Source organism: Bos javanicus, chromosome 24 (genome assembly GCF_032452875.1).
Source record: "Bos javanicus breed banteng chromosome 24, ARS-OSU_banteng_1.0, whole genome shotgun sequence".
Classification (NCBI taxonomy): domain Eukaryota; kingdom Metazoa; phylum Chordata; class Mammalia; order Artiodactyla; family Bovidae; genus Bos; species Bos javanicus.
Window position 1 is genome coordinate 45,253,416 of NC_083891.1, and position 21,778 is coordinate 45,275,193.

The window sequence follows — 21,778 nt, forward strand, 5'->3', positions numbered from 1 at the left end:
AGGTGAGGAAATGAGAATGTGGAATAACTCCAATATCAGTTCAGGTTGAAAATCAGGAACTAATAGTAACTTCAGATTGCCAGCCCTATACGAGGCATTCAGCTGTCTCAGTTCTATAATGAGAATTTTCTCATCATGCCCATTTCATAGGCAAGGAAACTGAGGCTTAGAGAATGAAGACATTTGCCTAAGCCACACAGGTAGAAGTAGCAGGGCCAGGACAGCAATTCAGAGAGTCTGCTTTCAGAGCCTGTGTCTTAACCACTATGATCTACTACCTATAATGGATAAGAGTGGGATAGTGCTCTTGTAAGCTCAGAACCTTGACCAAATCTTGTAAAACCTGAGACTATATAAAACCTGTCTAAATAGAAATCTGATGGCAGCCTTCTCTCTGCTGTCATCTTTCTCGCACACACAACACAGGCCCACATCACTGCCTCCCTGACTTGGCCAGAGGTCCTTCCTGTGACTGTCCCTGCCCCAACAATTAAGGCTCTAGCCAGTCAGGTACTGACTTCTTACTCTTGTTTAATCTCCACATAAACCTTCAATACTTGTAGCTTTTGCATCATAGTATTTCAGTGTATTAAAGGAAAACTCTCAGGGACAAGAGATTGTATCTCCATCATCAGATAACTGCAGGACTAGGCAGGCTGAGAATACCTCCAGCTTTGCACAGGTCAGGCTTATGAGAGGTGCTGGAAAGGGCAAAGGAGCAAGATGAAAGGTTTTCAGAATGTGTATGTGTGTGTGTACCTTCAAGGGATTTTCAAGTGACACTAAAGTTGCAGCCTTTAGTGGTCGATGGAAGTCTGGTGATTAGTTTGGGGTGCATATTTGACAAGATCTAGAGGCCAACTACACTATTGCTCTATCTCATTTTACAGCCGGTATATGTTCACACCATGTGTGTGTGTACACAACTCACAAGGAGAGAAAGAACCAGAGAATTAGCCTGACACAGGCTGAAGGATACCAGTTCCAAACTTTCTTCATAACTCTGTTTACCATTGTTCACGCCAAGAAGTCAAGACCAACGCCCCCTCCCAGACTGAAGTCATAAATCTCAGGCCTGTGGGAACAGGGCCCACCCTTCCCAGCAGAGATAGACAGAGAAGCTGGCCGGGACACACGGAGTGTGGAAACTTCCACTGGCCTGCATTTGACCTCCCTACCTCCAAGTTCTTGCATCTTAAAGGGACCCTGACTGACAGAGAGCAAGCTGGCTGGAGATCCCGGATCTCTCTGCTGGTTTTGAGGGGTTATCCTTGAGCAGAGGGCAGCTTCTCTGTTTTATTAAAAACCTAGGATGCCTGAAAACTTGGGCAGGGGTCAGAGTGTCCCTTATATCCAGAAATTTGACTTATTTCAACTCTACTTTTAGAAAACCTGAGCTGTCTGGGGTTTAGCTGGGCAATTGTGTAGACGCAGGGCATGCGGGGAGGCAGGACCCCTGGGCTTTCGCTGCCCTGCCCTGAGCAAGCTGCCCACCTTCTGGGCCTCCACTTTTGCCAGCCATTTCATTGGAAAGTTGCTGGGTTCAAAGTCAAAGTGGCCAGTTACTTCAAAAGGAGATCTGTTTTAAAAAAAATGTTAATAATAAAAAATAAATAAATAAACTAGGCAAGCACAAATAATTCGTGAATAACAAACACGTGCCAGGGTCTTTAGGAGAGAACAGTGAGGACGTGCAGAAGGGCAGCTATGCTTTCTTAGAACCTGCCCCTCAAAATCACAGGGCTTGCCCCAGACTGGTCCTTCCAGTATCTTGATGCTCAATTACTGCAGTTGAGCAGCTGTCCTCATCCCCTCAGTCAGACCCTCAGGCAACGCCCGGCTCCTGCTCCTGAAAGGCAATAGTGACGAGACCTCTCACAAAGGCAGCATTGGTACCGCCCTCTCTGAGGGCAGCCTCTTTTCTCTGTCTTATTGCTTGTTCCTCACATCCCCAAGTTCCTTCCCTTGCATCCGCACTCCCAACAGGGCCATGCCCCACCCATTCCTAATTTGTCTGTCTTCTGCTTTTTGTGGCCTGTGGCTGTGGGACCGTGTGGGTGGTGAGTTCTGTGGGTGCAGCTGGCATACCACTGTCTCGTGCCTGGCGCTGTGGCTGCCCCATACGGCAGGAGCCCAGCATGGCCTTGCCTTCAGAGAGCATGCTATGTGGCCGGAGGAATAGGGTGGCTGTTAGAACTGCTGGTTAAATATTCATGGTCCTGTCCCATCAAGGTGTAGGATTATACTTCCTGCTCACTGTGGAGGGTAGAGCTCCAGCCACTGAGTTGTGAGCAAAAGTGTCATGTCACTTCCAAGCCAGAACATCTAGCCACTGAGGCAAGATCTCAAAAACTCTCTCATCTTTGGCATGAGGACCAGCTACTTCAAGAAGTCAGCTCCTTCAGCACCCTGAGTCTCTGAAGAACAATGTTAAGCAGAGCCCACCCCCTCACCCCCCATAAACCACATCAGACATTTAACATGAGCAAGAAATAAGCCTGGTTGTTTTAATCCCCAGAGACTTGAGGGCTGTCACTGCATCATGGCCTAACCTACCCTGACTGGTACAGAGACACATGAAGCGGAGGTCTTGGACGAGAGGACAGTAATAAAGGGCTGGGCATGGTCATATTCTAAATGTTACAGAAATGGTGGTAAATGCCAGATGCAGTGAAGAATTATCATAAGTTGGCGTGGTCTGGGGCACTTCCAGGAATTTGAGTAGGATTTTAATTAGGTTGATGAGAGTGGGAAGAAATGTTCACCTCCCCTAGTTCCCATAAAACTTAGGCACTTATTCTAACCTAAATGCACTTCCAACATTTCATTAGTCAGGAGGGTATCAGGCTTCAAATGCATCCCTCATGACCCCCTGTCCCCATCCCAACTGTCTCTCAACACACATTTTCAGTCTTCCATCTTCACACACTCTTACCTCCAGTCTGAGAAAATGTGGTACCCTTCCCCTGTCCCTCTCCAGTTCACCCCCCAGTGCTCAAGGGCCCTACTCCCAATGATCCACCCTTCTCTTCTCCTGTGTGTATACCTCCCTCTCCACTTGTTCCCTGCCAGTAGCCAGCAAATGCTCTCAAATGCCTCTCAGTTTGAAATAAACATCACCTCTAAGCCTTGAACCAACCTCTGCTCTAGTCTGAATGATTAATATACTAATTCTATACTTCCCTATTCCTTCAGAATCCACTGTGAGCTTCTTCCTTACAAAATCAAATTCAAGATTTAGGAATCAAATGCTCTAAAAAGCAACTCAAAGTATATTTATTCCAGACTTCATATCTCATCCCTGGCCAGTGTTAGCCACATCGCAATATATCTGGGAAATCAATATTTTATGAAATAAGGATTTCAAGAGGAAAGTTTACCTTGGCTGGCTAGATGTGGGTAATTAGGTATGTGGTAATGACAATAGACCTGATTTACTGTGAAATGCTCATGCCATTATGGTAAAATAATTTGGCTCATTAAATAATGTCTGCCAAGAGTACTGCTCCAATGCACTTATCCGCGCTCAGTGACAGTGGGAGAAAGAGCCCTGGAGAGGCAGTCAGGAACCCTGGGTTCCCATCCCAGCCACCAGCTGGCCAGCTGTGTGATCTTGAGCTTCATGTGCCTTCCTCAGGCTTCAGTTTGCAGCCCACCCACCTCTCCTCTTAATCAAGAGAGTTGGACTAAAAGCCATGCATTGGCCTTTAAAACTGCAACACTATTGGATTCTTTCTCATCTTTTTTTCTGTGCTAAATTATAGTGGTGTCAAGAATGAAGAGAGAATTGGAACTCTATCAATTTGTTCCAGATATGCAGGAACAAAATACTTTTCAACGTATAGCAAGTGTGTGCCATTGAGGGGAACCAGCTGGTGAGCGACTGATGTAGGCTGGTATGCGGTTAGTACCTCTTAATAGAGAGGAAGTCTACATAGAGCTTGGCACTCTGTTCTTGTCCCAGCAATACCTCTGTTGGCTGTATGATCTTGAACTTGTCACTTAACCACTCTGGGCTGCCTTTTGGCTCGAAAATTCCATAACATCTTACATGTTCTTGAAAACCCCATCTGCAATCTCCCCAGACTCTCACTTCACCCTCACCTTGAAATGAAGTTTTTCTTGGAATATGTAGTTAGCCCCTAACCTAAATAGTGGACCCTAAAGCACCATGGCAGAGGTTCTTCCTCTCATCTCCCAAACCAGATCGCCTGGGCCACTTCCTACTCTAAGACCACCCACGCCCTGTTGTTGTAGGTGCTTACTTGCCAAGTCATATCTGATTCTTTTGTGACCCCATGGACTATAGTCTGCATGCCAGGCTCTTCTGCCCAGGAATACTGGAGTGGGTTGCCATGTCCTTTTCCAGATCTTCCTGACCCAGGGATCAAACCCGCATCTCCTGTACTGGCAGGCAGATTTTTTAATTGAGCCATCAAGGAAGCCCCACTCATGCCTGCATGTCCCCAAATACTGGGATCTGAGAGTCCCAGGAGATTAAGAGAGCAGTTTAGAGAATTCATACCTTTCAAACACTGAGTCTGCTGTTTTCTAGCACACAGTACATTAGTGACTTGGAATTATAAAATTATTGTAAAAAGTAATCACTCTTCTGAGTTCATTCCCTGGTTAGTTAACTAGATCCCACATGCCAGACCAAAGAGTTTGCCTGCTGCAACTAAGACCCGGCACATCCAAATAAGTAAGTAAACACTTAAAAAAAAAAGTAGCCATATTTACATAGTGCTGAAGTCTGCAAACAGTGTGACTGCGTCATTTCACTCGATCCTCAGGAGACTCTCCTGAAACCTTTGGTGTATTCCATGGAAGACCAGGGGCTGGGTCTCCTAGAGCACTGTGTGACCTCAGATAATAATGTTTCCTTGTTTCTATATTAAATAAACACAGATAAATTAAGGAGTTTATCGTCTGTCTCTCCACTAGAGTAGAAACAACAGGAGACCAGGGTCTTTTTATTGTTGTTGTTCTTTAATGAGTCCTAAGTGCTACAGTAGGGCCATGCATACAGTAGGTGCTCAATAAAATTTTGATGAATGAATGAAGGCACACTGTATATGACATTTTAAGCTGAAACTTGAGACTCGGGGAAATGGTGTCATTAAAGACACAGCACCTTAAGCTCCAACCCTAGACTCCTTGAAGTTCGTTAGTTCATTTGCCCTGAAGACTGGATATTAGGATATGATCTACCCCCTCTTCACAGAGGAGGAAGAAGAGCTCTATGAACGAAAAACATACTCAAGGATACACAATCCAGAAGGAACAGAAGCCAGGACTAGAACACACATCAACTTGACAGTCATTTACTTCACAAATTCTGTGTGCTGAGAATTGGGTATGTTGCACTTTTAAACACAAGGAAGCCACAAGGGACTTCTGCTCCCAGCTGGCTTCCTTCCTGGCAGCCCTGTTCTTTTTTAACAGTTGTCAATATCCAGGCCTGGGCTGGGGGTTCCTTCCTTCAAGATGTTATGTCACAAAGTCTCCCATTTTTCCTTACAAGTCCTAAAAACAGGCATGCCATCCATTTTCAATTCCAAAGATTTACTGGTAGTTTCTATGGGACTACAGAGAGGAGGACAAACAAGTAAACATGCAAGAGATATAAAGTCTGAGAAATTAGACAACACTTTTACAATTACGGTTCTGATCTGTAGCTTCTGACTCCTTGTTGGGCATTATGTGGAGGTCGTCAGATGCCTATACCCAGAGTCCTCTCCACTGCTCCACTGCACCTTCTGTTTTCTTTCCTGGGTCCATATTTTTTAATATGCCAGCCAAGATCACTCACGTCTGCCACACTCCTCAGCCTGCCAAGACCATGGCAATCTGCTCCATTATTTGAAGAGCCACCAAAACTCAGAGACAACTGATGTCTGAAACAACAGAAACACTTCCTTGTTGAGCAGAATATATCACAAATTGTTGGGGTGGTTGAATACTATCTGTAATAGAACCACTTGGGGAGCTTTTAAAACATAACAGTGCATGGGCCCAAGCTGGACAAGTTAACTCAAAATCTCTGGGGTAGAATCCATGTGCTTTTTTTTTGGCTGTGCCACATGGCTTGCGGGATCTCAGTTCCCCAACCAGACCAAAGCAATGAAAACCCAGAAACAAAACCAATAGGCTATCAGGGAATTCCCCTGGTATACGGTCTGGATATGGAGTTTTTAAAGCCCCCATGTGATTCCAATATGTAGCCAAGATTGAGAACCTGCTCCCTTTCCTCTGGGGTATCTGAAACTGTGGTTAGGCTAGTCTTTAAAACTACTGGGAATTAATTAACATGTGTATTTAGGCCAATTCCATGGAGCTAGCCAAGGCAGTTCCCACGACAAGCTTCAAGGGTTCAGTCCTCAGACTCTGTCTTCTTCCCTGAAAGTATGTGATAAGATGTCCCCAACATATCACCAACCAAATATCCCACTGATCCTAGAAAAATCTAAAATATGACCAGTGACCTATTCTGCCAGTTTTCTCACTCAGAGTTTCCAGATTCCTTTCCCATCATCAAGACCCTCAATACTTGGCCCCAACATCCTTTTCAAACTTTTTTCCACAACATCCCTCAACATCGACCCAATCACTGGCAGATGACCCCATCTCCACCCCCCATTTTAGTTTGCATATTTAATCCCGGCATTCATGCACGAAACTAATCAAAAGTGCCCTTCTCCACTATCTGTCTCTCCACAGCTTATCTTTAAGACCCAACTCAAAACCCATATTTTATATGCAGCATTCTGTGTGACCATGCCAACTCTCAGAAGCTGCTTCCTCTTCTAAGCTTATTATCCATCACATGTACCATTTATTCCAACACCTCGAATACACTATACGGCCAAGTGACTGTGCACTCCCCAGTGGGCTGTAACACCTACATATGGTAGAAACCAAGGTTCCTTGATTGTGCAATCCAGTGTAGAATATTGAGAATCTGAGCTCCCTTGATAATTCTAGGGATTTTAGAAAGAATCCTGCAAGAGTGTGCATGCAATGAACTATTTGATCTTTAAAAATCCTGTGAAGTAAATATCATTGTTATTTTCACCATGTTGCCAGTACAAAAAACTAAAATGAGAATAGTCCATCTTTATCCCCAAAGACACTAAGACAGACAGAAAAGCTGGCATGAGGAAATTAAGACTTAGAGTGAGTCACACAGGCTTTTAATAAAAGAGGCAGAGCCAAAATTCAGAGTCTCCACTGCCAGCTCAGTGCTTTTTTTCAACTAGTCGCCAAGTTGTGTCCAACTCTTTGCGATCCCATGGACTGCAGCACGTCAGGCCTCCCTATCCCTCACCATCTCCCAGAGTTTGCCAACTTCACGCCCACTGAATTGGTGATGCCATTCAGCCATCTCATCCTTTGTCACTCTCTTTTCTTTCTGCTTCAATCCTTCCCAGCATCAGGGTTTTTTCCAATGAGTTGGCTGTTGACATCAAGTGGCCAAAATATTGGAGCTTCAGCTTTAGCATCAGTCCTTCCAATGAGTATTCAGGATTGATTTCCTTTAAGATCAACTGGTTTGATCTCCTTGCTGTTCAAGGGATTCTCAAGAGTCTTCTCCAGCACCACATTTTGAATGCATCAATTCTTTAGCATCCTGCCTTCTTTATGATCCAACTCTCACATCTGTACATGACTACTGGAAAAACCATAGCTTTGACTCTACAGACCTTGGTCAGCAAAGTGATGTCTTTGCTTTTCAATACACGGCCTAGATTTGCCATAGCTTTCCTTCCAAGAAGCAACTGTCTTCTAATATCATGGCTACAGTCACCATCTGCAGCAATTTTAGAGCCCACAAAGAGGAAATATGTCATTGCTTCCAACTTTTCCCCCTCTATTTGCCATGATGTGATGGGACCAGATGCCATGATTTTAGTTTTTTAATATTGAGTTTTAAGCCAGATTTTTCACTTTCTTCTTTCCCCCTTGTCAAGAGGCTATTTAGTTCCTCTTTGCTTTCTGCCATTAGAGTGGTATCCATTTCTTCTAAGGGATTCTTGTCCACAGTAGTATATATAATGATCATCTGAATTAAATTCACCTTTAGTTCATCGATTCCTAAGATGTTGATGTTTACTCTTGCCATCTCCTGCTTGACCAAGTCCAATTTGCCTTGATTTATGGACCTAACATTCCAGGTTCTTATGCAAAAGTGTTCTTTACAGCATTGGATTTTACTTTCATCACCAGATATATCCACAACTGAGTGTTGTTTCCACTTTGGCCTGGCCACTTCATTCTTTCTGGAGCTAGTAGTAATTTTCCTCCACTCTTCTTCTGTGGCATACTGAACACCTTCTGACCTGGGAGTGCGGGGTGGGGGGCCTCATTTTTCAGTGTGATATCTTTTTGCCTTTTTACACGGCTCATGGGGTTCTCATGGGAAGAATATTGGATAGCCATTCCCTCCTCCACTGGACTACATTTTGTCAGAACTGTCCACTATGACCCGTCCATCTTGGGTGGCCCTACCAGGCTTGGCCCGAGCTTCATTGAGTTATGCAAGTCCCTTCACCACGACAAGGAAGTGATCCATGAAGGGGTCAACTAATAAAGTGGTTCTCAAACTTTAGCATACATAAAAATCACCTGAAGGGCTTGCTCAAATAGAAGATCTAGTAATAATGATGGTACTGGTCCAGGGGTCACCCTTTCAAGAACAACTGTTTTTATATATTTCCTAAAAGAAAAAAAAAAGATAGAAATAGGGATTCTGTTAGAAATATAAACCAAAGTCATGTGGAAATAATAAGAAATAATAAATTACTGAGCCTATTTATTTCAACATATGCTTGTCTATGAGAGTAATTTGTTATAAATTGCAAATAAAAACTCAAATTTGTAATAAAGAAATCATTCTCATTAAGACTTCAAGTCAAAATATCAATATGTTCAAAAAGGTTGAAATAAATCCCAGCATGATAGATACATAGTGGATAGATCTATCTATGATAGATACATAATGGAAGAGAAATAAACTAGTGTGATTTAGAAATAGAAATAAACTAATGTGATTAACTAGAATGATTAAAAAAAAAAATGGCAAGGAGAGAATGGAAGCCAGACTATCCAAGCTCTTTGCAAATTCCTTTATGTGGGAGGGAGGTTTGTGGCTAACCAACTGATTGCTCCATCAATCTGCTTATTACTTAATCAATAGATCTTTGCCACATATCAACTCTTTACCATTATCCTCTGTGACCAATGAGTGGAATGTGAAAGTGACCCAACAGAGAGTTCCCACTCATGAGAAATATGCTATGCAGCTTCAGATACAAAATATATAACTAAGAAACTTTGAAGAGCATGTAGAAATGCCAGGGTCTTACTGATGAGTCATTCAATGAAGGAATTAATGGATAAACAAAGTTTAAGAAGTTCAACTTGAACAAGATCTTTAAAAATGGGTAGGATTTGAATGGATGAAGAACAAGAGGAATGGTATTTGAGAAAGAAGGTGTTGTGAGTAAACTGAGAGCAAGGAACCTGCTCACCCGTGTGTGTGTGTGTGTGTGTGTGTGTGTGTGTGTGTGGTAGAGGAGGGTAGGGAGAAGTAGTGAAGTTTTTACTAGCACACAGAAGGTCCATGGAAGCAAAAAAGATAGTTGTAGAAGGTAGGTTTCAGACAGCAGAGTAAATCCAGAATGTTCCACAGATCTTCAGGGCTCTTCCCATAAAGGAGAGGAGCCATGGCTGACTCTTGAGCTGAGAAGACATGTGAGAGAGATTAAAGTTGAAAGCAATACCATCACACAAATACCATCCTACCCTCAAGGGAGAAGGCTGGTCAAAGGCTGAGCTCCCTGTGGTCAACGCAACAGACCAAAGTCACGCTCTGTCTCTGCCCTTTGCTCATGCCCTCTCCTAACATCTGCAGGCTGGGGCGAGAGTGCATACGAAGGCCCATGTATGCCATATGGCTACATAGGCAAGAGTGATAAATCAAGATAACAAGTGCAAATTAAATGTATCCCCTCCTCCTCCATCCAAATATATCTTTATATCAACCTGGAAAACCAAGTTTGACTTTAGAATACTCAGTTTTCTGTACCAGAGCCTGGGAAGGTATAGGGTCCGGGGTCCAGCCAACACCACTTTCTTCTTTCCACCCTTGGCTTTGTCCACATTTTAAGGTCCTTGTGCACGTGCATGTGAACTTGCCAGACCATGTGTCCCAGCTCCTCCTCCTCTAAATAGCCACCACCAGTCCAACCCTCAAGTCTTAAGGTACACACAGCACCTGGTCTGTTTTCAGAAGAATGAACCAAAGAGGAAGCCCATGCAGCCCCTGGCAGTGGGCTTGGAACCATTTAGTCAGGAAATTACAGATCCTAGATACCCAGGGTGAAGTCTAGACAGTCAGCTACTGTGAGCATGTCTTTGTGGTCCCTAGGTTTCTTGCCCAGGTGGAAGGCGGCTGGGAGAGGGGTAGAGTAGGGAGCCTGGATCAAAGCCTCCTCTTGCCTGGGTCTAAAGGTGATTCAGCCTCTGAGATGCTGTGGGTTTGATTTCTACTGTTAACATTCCACAGCCAATCCATCTCCTCCCTTCACACATCTGTCATTCTCTCTGTGCTAGAAGTTTCTCCCTTCCAGCTAATGAAGGAAGGGTCACCAAATCATAATGCCAGCCTGGGCTCTCAGAGCCACTCTTTGATGGAGAGAGCTCAGTCTACAGGGAGCCAAGCCAAACAAAGCATCCTGCAGGGGTCTCACCTGCAGCGATTGTAGCCCATCACTCATAAGCCCCCCTCCCTACACTCCAGACGTCTGCAGATCAAGGGTTTCAGAAGCCCATCTCATCACTTCCTTTTTAATCTCCACGTTACACTTGTGCCCTCCTTCAAGTGCTCCAAGGTAATTTTAAAGAATATCTCATTTTGCTTTCATTTTGCTTCGGCTTGGCCTTCCCATAAATCAGGGCTGGGGCAGAACTTGAGAGGACTAGGCTAATCAAGACTTCAATCTTGAGAAATGTTTAAATATAAATCAAAAGACTTGAAGGCTCTCCAGATCCTCAATTTTCTTTGAAAGCCTGGTTTGTCTCGTTTTTATTTTCTCCCCTCTTCTTTTTTTCTGATTGGCCATGCTGAGCTCTGAATTTCATCCTGGTGCCCCTAGAAATATTTCTAAATAGTTTTAGATGTTTTCTTTAAGGCATTGCACCAAGCGATACAAGAGGGCTATTACTAACTGCCCTGGGTGGCGGGTAGGGTCAGTCTACAGAATCTTGCTTTGAAGAAGCAAGAATTGAAGAATTTCAATTTGAAGAAGAATTTCAAACTTCAGGAATTAAATTATCCTAAAAGGCATGAACAGTGATTCGACAGCCAGAGCGAACAGAAATGAAATCAACAGAACCATGACTTTGGTCATCCCTCCTGTTTCAGATACCTTTGACTCTGTAACAAACCATCCAAACTTAGTGATACCAAGTAATAAGTCACTCATTAGAATTATCTCTCACAGTTCTGGGAATTCAGTGGCAGTTCTTGCTAGGTGTCTTCTATGAGGTTGCGATCAAAAGATGGCTGGAGCAGGGGTCTTCTCACAGGATCCCACACATATCCAGCACTGGGGTTAAAAAAGGCTCCAACATCACCTGGGGCTCCTTGAGCAGCTCCTTCCTCCCCTGTGTCATCTCTACATGTGGCCCCTCCGGTATGGTGGCTTCAGTATGCCCAGACTTCTTACATGGTCTTTTAAAATCTAGGTTTTATAGTTATTGAGGTATAGTGGGATCAGGAGACACTTTCCACTGAAAAGACAGTTTAGTAAATTCACAGATCCCAAGAGAAAGAGGCATACTACACCACAGAGAGCCACACGGGGAAGCACCAGGGTCAGTTAGGGGGTGGGGTAGGGTGGAATGTAGGTGAGAACCTTTACTGCATTTCTATGGGAGGAAATGGTGGAGCAGAGGAAGCAGCCTTAAGACTGGCTAGTTTAAATAATCTCGTCAGGCTCATGGGCATGCGAGCTATCCCTAGTTGTCTGGTATCTGGCCCTGAGATGATCAGAGCAGATGAATAATGGCCCAGAATGTGAAAGCCCAATATAGGAGGTGACTGGGGACGTGGACTCTATCTGTATCAGCTAGTTTGCATAAGAAGGATGTGCTCCCAGGTGAGTTCCTTGCTCTCTCTAGGAATTAACTCATTTTGGAGGGACAGTCCCTTTGGTGTCAGCAAAGCATTAAAATACAGAAAATAAAAAATAGGGGTGATATACATGGTGGCTCAGGGCTCCAAACATGCAAATCCAAAGCTACAGAGAGCTAGGCAGAAGCTGTACTGCCTTTTCTGAACTGGCTTCAAAAGTCAGTATCACTTGTCACTTTCTGTGTATAAGAAGCAAGTCACAAAGGCCAGCCCATAATCAAGAGGAAGAGAATAAGCGTCACCATTTTTAAAATTTATTTTTTATTGAAGTATAGTTTGTTTGCAATGTTGTGTTAATTTCTGGTGTCCATACATGTGTATATAAACCTGAAGCACTTTGTTTTCTTTCCTATTGTGGTGCATTACAGGCTATTGAATAGTTTCCTGTGCTAAACAGTAGGACCTTGTTTTGTATTCACTCTCTATACAATGGTTTGCCTCTGCTAATCTCACACTCCCAATCCAGCCCTCCTCCACCTCCCCTCCCCTTGGCAACCACAAGTCTGTTCTTTGTTTCTGTGAGTCTGTTCCTGTTTCATAAATAAGTTCATCTGTACCACAGTTTAGATTCCACATATGAATGGTATTCTATGGTGTTTGTCTTTCTCTTTTTGACTTTTTTCACTTTGTATAATATTCTCTGGACTCATTCATGTTGCTGCAAATGGCCTTATTCATTCCTTTTTATGGCTGAGTAATATTCATATATAGACATGGTACATGTATGTGCGTATGTATACACACACACACACACATGTATATGTATATGCATGTTTACATATACTATGTCTCCTTTACCTGCCCATCTGTCAACGGACATTTAGGTTGCTTCCACGTCTTGGCTATTGTAAATAATTCTTAATGACCAAAGACTTAAATGTAAGGCATGACACCATAAAATTCCTAGAAGAGAATGTTGGCAAAACATTCTCTGACATAAATCATACCATTTTCTTAGGTCAGTTTCCCAAGGCAATAGAATAAAAGCAAAAATAAACAAATGAGACTTAATCAAACTTAAAGTCTTTTGCATAGCAAAGGAAACCATAAATAAAACAAAAAGACAACCTATAGACTGGAAGAAAATATTTGCAAACAAGAGCTACCTTTTGATGGAAGGATTGCCGAAGAACTGGCGAACGTGTTTAAAACTAGCATATCTCCCATAATAGTCTCCATAGCATTAATGGCTAGTAGGTCCTTTCCCCCATTCCATACAATCCAGAAGTCAGAGACTTAAAAGCTATGAAATCCAATTCTCTCTCTCTATTAGAATCACATTTCCCCAACCACAGAGCTAGGCCGACTGTTGTGATTAGAATAATCTTCAGGACTTCCTTAAGCAGGAGTCCAGGAGAGGAATTGTGATCCCAATGCTGTGAGTTATAGGAACCTGACACAGTGAAGTTCATCAGGTGCTCAGTGTACAAGTATCAACTCTCCCAGGAGATAGTCAACCGTAAGGATGACATCAAGAAAAGAGGAAGCCAGCTCTGCCCTTCAGGAACATGCACTCGAGAGTAGGAGAAAAGTCATGAAACACTTATTGCAGGACATGAAGTTCAGATATAAGATAAACTAGTCTTTGAGGGTTTCATGGAAGACATGGGTCTTAAAGGACTTCTCTGACACTGTCCCATTTCCATGGTTAACTCGCTCCCTTCCAAGGCCCAGCAGCCCCTTTAACTCTGTGAACCAAACCTCCTGATCTGTCCCGCAAAAAATAATGCTCCTTCCCTCCCTGGAGCTATATCATTTTCCACCCTAAAAAGGCTCTTTCTCTCCTTCACTCATTAACATCTTATCCTCCTTTTCAATCCACCTTTTCCATGACCCCTTTTCTGAACACCCTCAGTCAACCACTATCACAGCTACTGCACTCTGAGGATCCAGAACTTCTACTACCAAGCTCAACATGTACAGGTCACTTTTAATACTGTTCATCATCATTTCAGGCTTGATCTGTTTTCCTCCCACTAGATTGAGGTTATTGCCAACCATAAACCACATATTCTGCTTGCCCTGAATGCCACCAACTGTTTCAAAGCCAAATCTAAGTATCTTATATATATTACACTGGGCCACAATGTAAATAAACAGTATATTTAGGGCCCTGGACCAGCTTCAATAGAAAGAGTGTTCTGTTGACTAGTTTTCCATATTGGGACTCCATACAATTTTACTTGAAGGAAGGACTCTGTGATCAACCAATTATTGAAAACCATTGTGGAAACAGCACTGAATTAGGAACTGGAGTTTTGGATCATCAAGCCTCCCCACCTATAACTGCCATTCCTGTCCTACTTCTCTCACAGGGAGTGTTATCAACTAGCTAGTGCTACATAATAAACTACCCCAAACTTACAGGCATAAAAAAACAGTTTAGCTCACAAACTGAGCTTGCCTTGGGTCTAGGACGGCCCTGCTCATGGGCCTGCTAGCATGTGGAGAGTTGGCTTCGGTGGGCTTTGTTCATGTGGCAGCGGTCTTCACTAGGATGAATCAGGTGGCTCTTAATCTCTAGAAGACCAGCCTACACTTATCCCATGATAGTCACAGGAGTCCAACAGATCGCGAAGAAGCTGCAAGGCATTTGGTGGCCTAAACTCATATTTAGCATGATGTCACTTCCAAAAGTCCTACTGGCCAAAGCAAGTCTCGAGGCCAACACAGATCCCTGGGATAAGGAAGTGGATTCTGCCACTGTAGGAAGAGCTGCAAAGGCTCTTTATAGAGGGCACATGTCCAGAGAAAGATGGAAAATTAGAGCCATTTTTGCAATCAACCTCATGGAGGATATGAAGATCAAGTGAGATCACACATACGGAGGTCTTTGAAAAAATATACGACTTTATGCAAGGGATAAACATATTCATGGGAGTTTCCTTTTTCTTATCAATGGGTTGGCATGGTAGTGATGATCTAAGACACATTCTGGTGTTCACATTGACAGGGATGTTTACACAGTAGGGAAATTACGTCCCCCTCCATAAATGGTTTTCTCAGTTATGGTTATTTTCAAATGTTTTAAAATTATGTCTCCTTCAAAAAGAAAAGGGGGAAACCAGCTTTCATGGTTGTGGGTTTGCTGTTGCTCCGTATATGTCATTGCCATGCCTGCCGCTTCCACGTCAGCAGTGTGGAAGCAAGTGACTTACCCACTCATTTACTAGGCATGGGCCAGGCACTAACTCTGCACCAGGCCTGCCACAGGCACTAGAGCTACAAGGACAAATAAGACCCACCCCTGCCCTCAAGGTGCTTATGGATTAGTGGGGGAAACACAGTGCAAAGTCCTGGAGGTATAAACTGAAGCCTGTAGGAAATGTAAAAAGGAGCAGCTAATTTTGCTTTGGGGGAACTAGGAAAATCTTTGTAACGAAAGGAAACGGTGCCAGAGAGAGAGAGCATGTGGACCACATGGAGGGCTGATGGAGGGAGGAGCATGTACAGAAGTATGGAGCTGTGAAAAGAGATGGTGAGTTTGTGGAGCCCTGAGGTGTGTCCCGAAACCAGAGTGTGTGATGTGTAAGACAGCATGTTGGGATATTGATGCTGGGGAATAGATCGTGGTGGAGTATGAAGAGGTCACAATATACCTCAATCTTTAGGCAGAGCCATGAGATCAGACCTGGAAGACGTCTGCTGGCAACAGGGAGGCGTTCAGTCATGAAGGAAACCAGAAGACATGAGCCAGAGTCACAGCAGAGCCAGGAGGGGATAAAGTGTTCATGAAGGGTCATCCTTCTGCCCTGGGCAGGGAGGGTAGAGCTGGGTGTGGGGGGGATGAAAAGAACAGCGACTGTTTGAATGGGCACTTTGGGAATAAGGAAGGGAGCTGAGAACAGAGGGCAGGAGGGCTAGGGACCCAGAGGATCAGCCACCTGATAGGCACGGGCCATGAGTGTGCCAACATCCCCAAAGAGCCCCATACCGTAAGACAGGGCTGCAGGGCTGAAGGACAGGCATGGGCTGACAGGGGAGCAAGGGGTCCAGGGTCCTCAGGGGAGACACCCTGGGATGAGCCAGCTCAGGATCCAAGCTAAGTAGAGAGGCCATAGCGCAGAGCCTCGGGCAGCAGGGGGCTAAGAGAGGGAGCTGAGAAGCAGCACTTGTAAGAGGTAGGCTTCACAAGAGGAAGGAGAGCCAGGGACTGAAGGAGAAGAGAGAATTAGCACGCCACTCATGGCTCAGCTGGTAAAGAATCCGCCTGCAATGCGGGAGACCTGGGTTGGGAAGATCCCCTGGAGAAGGGAAAGGCTACCCATTCCAGTAATCTGGCCTAGAGAATTCCATGGACTGAATAGGCTATGGGGTGGCAAAGAGTTGGACACGATGGAGCAACTTTCACATTCACTTTACTGGTGGTGGCCAGAAGACACACCAGCACCTGCTCTGAGTCAGAGAGACCAAGTTTGAACTCTGGCTCTGCCGTACACCTGGGGCAGGTGGTACGTCTTCTCTTAGACTCAGTTCCGCTAACAGAGTGGTGGAGGAGGGCTCAGCACCAAAGCAGTCAGTGTGGGCCGCTGCATCCTGCCTTAGCCTCCAGGACAGCTATCCAGTCTAAGGTCTGAGTAGCACAAAGAGAACCACGGTCTGAGCTGCTCCTGTACTCCAGAGAAGCTGCCCTCATTTTCACATCTGTCTGGGGAATAAGCAACCCCTTCGCAAGTACTTCTGAAGGGTCCTTTGGTGCCCACAGCCCATGACCCATGGGACAGCTCTACTTAGAAACTTCCTCCCTGAGCTCTCCGCCCGCTTCTGCATGTTTACAGACTCCTCCCACCTTCCAGCTCCATTAAGCCAGCATCTACCACCAGACAGCCCCTGACATGTTTGAAAACAGCTTCTGTAACTGCTACCACCCTGAGTCTTCCCTTCTTTTTTAACTAATCATGCTCGGTTCCAGACAGACTGATGGCCGAGTTTTCCTGTTTGTATGTTTATCAGAGAAATAGCGTTAGGGAAACATCACCGGAACTACTGTCATGACACGTAATCGATCCATCACTGAGGGTTCAGAAATCAAGGCCTGGAAGGGGCACCTCAGTTCCACCTACTTCCTGGTCGCTCATTAAGCCCTCCAAATCCTGTTTTTTATTGTCCACTTTGATCCTCCAAAAAATTCTCTGTGAAAGAGAACAGGGAATATTATTCCCATCTTACAGACAAAGCAGGGAAGGTGCCAACAAGCTGGAAACTTGTCCTGGGGTTTATTTGCCAGCCGGCAGGCATCTCCTCCTGCCCCTCTCTCCACAGGGTCCCCATACTCCCAGACCTACTGTGTGCTTTGGAGGACAAGATGCAGACCTGAAGGAGCAGGCGAGGACCCACAGCAAATGTCTATAGGTGATCAGCGAAGGGTGGGGGGTGGGGTACAGGCTCGAGACTAGGGAGATTTCACAAAAAGAACTTGAAGGAATTGAGTCAGAGAGGAAACAGGAGCTGTCTCTGGAGCTGGGGGCTGGGGCAAGTGATCATGCCATCAGGATGAGGAGAAGGAGGGCTCTTGAGAGCTGTCTGACAGGTGGCCAGAGGAGAGCCATGCTGGAAGAACGGAGCCTCCCTCATCCAGTGGAACTCTGTCCTCGGACTCCCCAAGGATGACTCTAGAGCAGAGAGAAAAAAGCGAGACAAATCTGTCATGAAGGGGTACCTTCTGACAGAAGTGGGCAGAGTGGTGATGAGTGAGCTACAGATGCAAAAAAGAAATGGTCAGACAGAGCACGCACCACCCCGTCCAGCCCAGAAAACCTTTGCGTTTGGCCCACTGGTTTCTGAAGTTTCACGAACCCTTAGTCACGGAGAGATGATGAAAAGAAGGGCTCACCCTGGGCACCTGGTCTAGGTAGCTGAGTCTCTGCCTCTAGCATCTAAATAGCCCCTGATCTAAGAATAGAGACTGAGACAACCCCTGACAAGCGAGGAAAGAAACGATACTGGACCAGAGAGGAGAAAGCTTTTTTTCCTTATGCTCTACCGACCAAAACCACATCAACAAAAAGTAAATTAGGGTTTATTTATGGGAAATAGAAAATATTCTTAAAACCCATGAAGAAGAGACATAAAATAATCAACAACTATGATAAGTGTTGAAACACAGAATCGAATATGACTTAAACATTTTAGAGATGAGAAAATTGAGGTCAAAACGAGGGGATGGTTTTCCTACTACAAACATCAAGCCTCTGGCCACACTCTTCAGTACCCTTTGCTGTAGCATCACTCTGCCACTGGCACCAATAGGCAGCGAGCTTATTTCATGTTCACTCTTCATCTCAGTGACACACCTTTGGTTCCAAAGGCATCCACCTCCTTAGGAACACTCCAAATAATGACATGGAGCACCCCAAACTCCGCACACAGAGTCTCTGAATCCACTGCCATATGAGGGGTCCAGGCTGATCTCCTCATCACTCCGCCCAGGCTTTGGCATGAAAAGCCTTATCTCCTTCATGGAATCCCTGACCCCTGGGAGAAGGGCTTGAAAGGATAAAAGCTCTACATTCCAATTTTCCATTATTAGAAAGAGACATTGGGGAAGCGGAGAAGGAAGGAAAAGAGAAAATCTATCTGAGGTTTTTTTGCATGTTTCACAAAGGCTTCTTCTTTGTGTTCCAAAATTCTCTTCCAGTCTTATCTAACATCACTCCTCTGTCCTGTATCCCACGCTGTGGTGATCCCAAGGTGGAATGATCTTTCCCAGATTCTCTCCTGACAAACTCCTATTCATCCTTGAAGACCCTGCTCAAATAACCCTTCCTCTCTGAAGCCTTGCCTGCCCCTGTGTCTCACCTTTGCCCATACTCTGTAGGTTGTCCTATTCATTTGACCTCACCTTCACCACTGCTGAAATCCTATGGACAGAGGAGCCTGATGGGCTACGGTCCACGGGGTCAGAAAAGAGTCGGACAGAACTTAGCAACTCAACAGCAGCACCACTGCCACAGCAGTTTGCCCCAACTTCTGTTCTCATTCCCACTAGATCCTGAGTGCTCCCTGGAGCAGGACTGTGACTTATTCATCATAAATCTCTATGGTCTAAAACAGTACCTTATGCACAGTGCTTATTCAATGATTGTGGATGAATGAATAAATAAAAATAAGAATATAGGCACTAGGGAAAAGAGACAGAGGAAAGCACACAAAACTCCCACATGCAACCTGCATACCCAGAAAGGAAATCTTAAACAAAACACCCAGAATAGAACTAACAGGGAAATATAATGTGAGGAGTGGTGTGTTGATAAACCAGCTCTTAAAAAATCCTAATTTCTAGCACTCTGCCAATTTTAGTGTTAAAAATCCCACCCATACTAATTTCAAGACGCTAACCTGACCTCACTAAGCACAGAGTTGGGAGGAAAGGCTCACAGTTGATTCTCCCGCGCTGGCATGAGCCAGTTCCGGGGACGGCTGAATGAATGCAAGCCATGTATGTCATTTTAAAATTTTCTAGTAGTCCCTTTAAAATTGTTAAAAAGAAACAGCCAAAATTAACCTTAATATTTTTAACTCAATATATCCAAAATATTACTTCAACGTCCAATCCTTATAAAAGATCATTACTAAGATATTTTACCTTCTGGGTTTCACACAGAGTCTGCAGAATGCCAGCGTTATTTTATACTGCAGGACACCTCCCCTCGGACCTTGCACGTGACCGGCCACCACCGGCGCTGACAGCGCCCGTCTCAAATCGGAGTCAAAGCGACACAGAGACAGGGTGACGGGGACATCCTGCCATTTTAGGATTTTTCGATGGGGATGATTTTTAAAATGGCGTTGTCCTTTTACAACTCGGGCAGAAGCGGTGCTTGTCCCGCGGGCTGGATTAATTTCAGAGGGAGCCAGATCTGCTGCACCTTAACAGGACCTCACTGCCTCCTCTCACCCACAGGACTGCTCCCTTGGGAGCCCGAGTGCTTATTAATTACCACACATTCCTTCCAGCTTTCAATGCGCGAGACTGAAGGCAGCTAATGAACCCAGCTGCACCCTCCTCCGCTCCGCGGGCCAATTTAGCATCAGAAATGGCCCTCCCCCTCCCCAGCCCTCCACCCCCGCTCCCCGCAACCCCTCTGCCCTCTTCTCCCCGCCACGCCCCGGCCCGGGCTGCTTCTACTGGAGAGTGCGGATCCTGGGGGAGGGGGCTGGATTTCTCAGAAGCCAGATGTGAATGGAAGTGCTCAGAAACGCACCTGTCGATTAGCAAGGGGGCGGCGGGTTACCGCGGTGCGGGGTGGGGGGACGCGGGGACAATGACAATGCCAGGCCTCCTTCTTTGAAAGGCGAGTTCTGCAGCTCTGAAGCCCTGGCCAGCGGACGCTGTGGGCCCTGGGTTCCAGCCCTAGCTCCCTGTGACTTTCAGAAAATCCCTTCATCTCTGAAGTTCGCTTTACGCTTCTGTAAGCTGACACTGAGAATCTGGCAGCAGGTTTCTGCATATAGGACAAAATGATGTTTGTGGGAAATGCTCTGGAAAACGTTAAATGCTGAAATATTCAGATCAAAATCAGCAGGCCTTAATAAGAGATGCACAGGTTGGAGACTGGATGGCTTGAGCTCTTCTCTTGGGTCCCTCAGAAACACGCTGTGGACTAGTCCTTTTACCTCTCTGGACATTTCCCTTAGCACTAGAATGAAAGGGCCCATCTAGTGACACAAACAAGACAAAGTTCCCTTCCCTCTTGTGACAGAGAGAGACAATAGACAAATATGATGATAGTACACTATTAGGTGGGGAAGGCAATGGCACCCCACTCCAGTACTCTTGCCTGGAAAATCCCATGGACGGAGGAGCCTGGAAGGCTGTTAGGTAGTAATAATACTATGGAAAAAGGTGATGTGAGAGTTAGGGAGAGAATGGCAGGGAATGCTGCCCTAGATGCAGTGATCAGGGAAGGCTACCTTGTAAAGACCCTGAGAAAACAAGGAGTGAGTCACGTATCTGGGAACGGCCTATGCAAAGGCCCTGAAGCAGGAGTGTGCCTGGCTGGCGTAGGCAGGATGGAGAATGCTGTGTGGTTAAGGAGCGGAGCACAAAAGGAGAGGAGGCGGGAAGTTAGGTAGGAAAGATAGTGGGAAGCTGGTTCTCATAAACCTGAGAGGCATAAACGTGGGTTAGGATATCGTTCCCAGTACTTTGGAAAGTGATTGAAAGATCCAGAGCAGAGAAGCAGCATGATCTAATTTGTTTTCAAATGTTTCTTCTGGCTGCCTCGTGGAGCATATTCTGTAAGGGAACAAGAGGAAGCAAAATGGCAGTATCCAAAGGCACGATGGGGGCTTGGACCAGGCCCTGGCTGGCTGCACTCCCCACCCCTACCCCAGCCTGGCGCAAGCTTTGAGTCCATCCTTTGAGGATTTGCTTTGTCTTCAGACCCACAGGTCTCTTCCCTCTGTCCTTCAATCATGTGTCAGTGGTTAGCAAGCGTTGGCTACCATCCTCTGTGAAATAAACGGGGCTCCCACAGACCACAGATTCCCAGGTAAGGGGTGGGGCCCCCAGGCAGGGATTGGTGGGGCACGGTTCAGATTATGGAAAGCAGTAGAGATTAAATGCCAGCTATAATTGTG

General features: G+C 45.3%; 1 protein-coding gene and 1 long non-coding RNA gene across 2 annotated transcripts in view; one reads left to right on the forward strand and one right to left on the reverse strand.

Moving 5' to 3' along the window:
• SLC14A2 (solute carrier family 14 member 2) overlaps nt 1–21,778 on the forward strand; it is a 508,248-nt gene that overhangs the window by 374,724 nt on the left and 111,746 nt on the right. The gene's annotated exons all lie outside the window — the stretch shown is intronic.
• On the reverse strand, nt 7,177–20,277 carry LOC133237692 (uncharacterized). Its single transcript, XR_009733304.1, has 2 exons — nt 19,782–20,277; nt 7,177–8,716 (listed from the first exon to the last, which is right to left on the reverse strand). It is a non-coding gene; the product is annotated as an uncharacterized LOC133237692 (long non-coding RNA).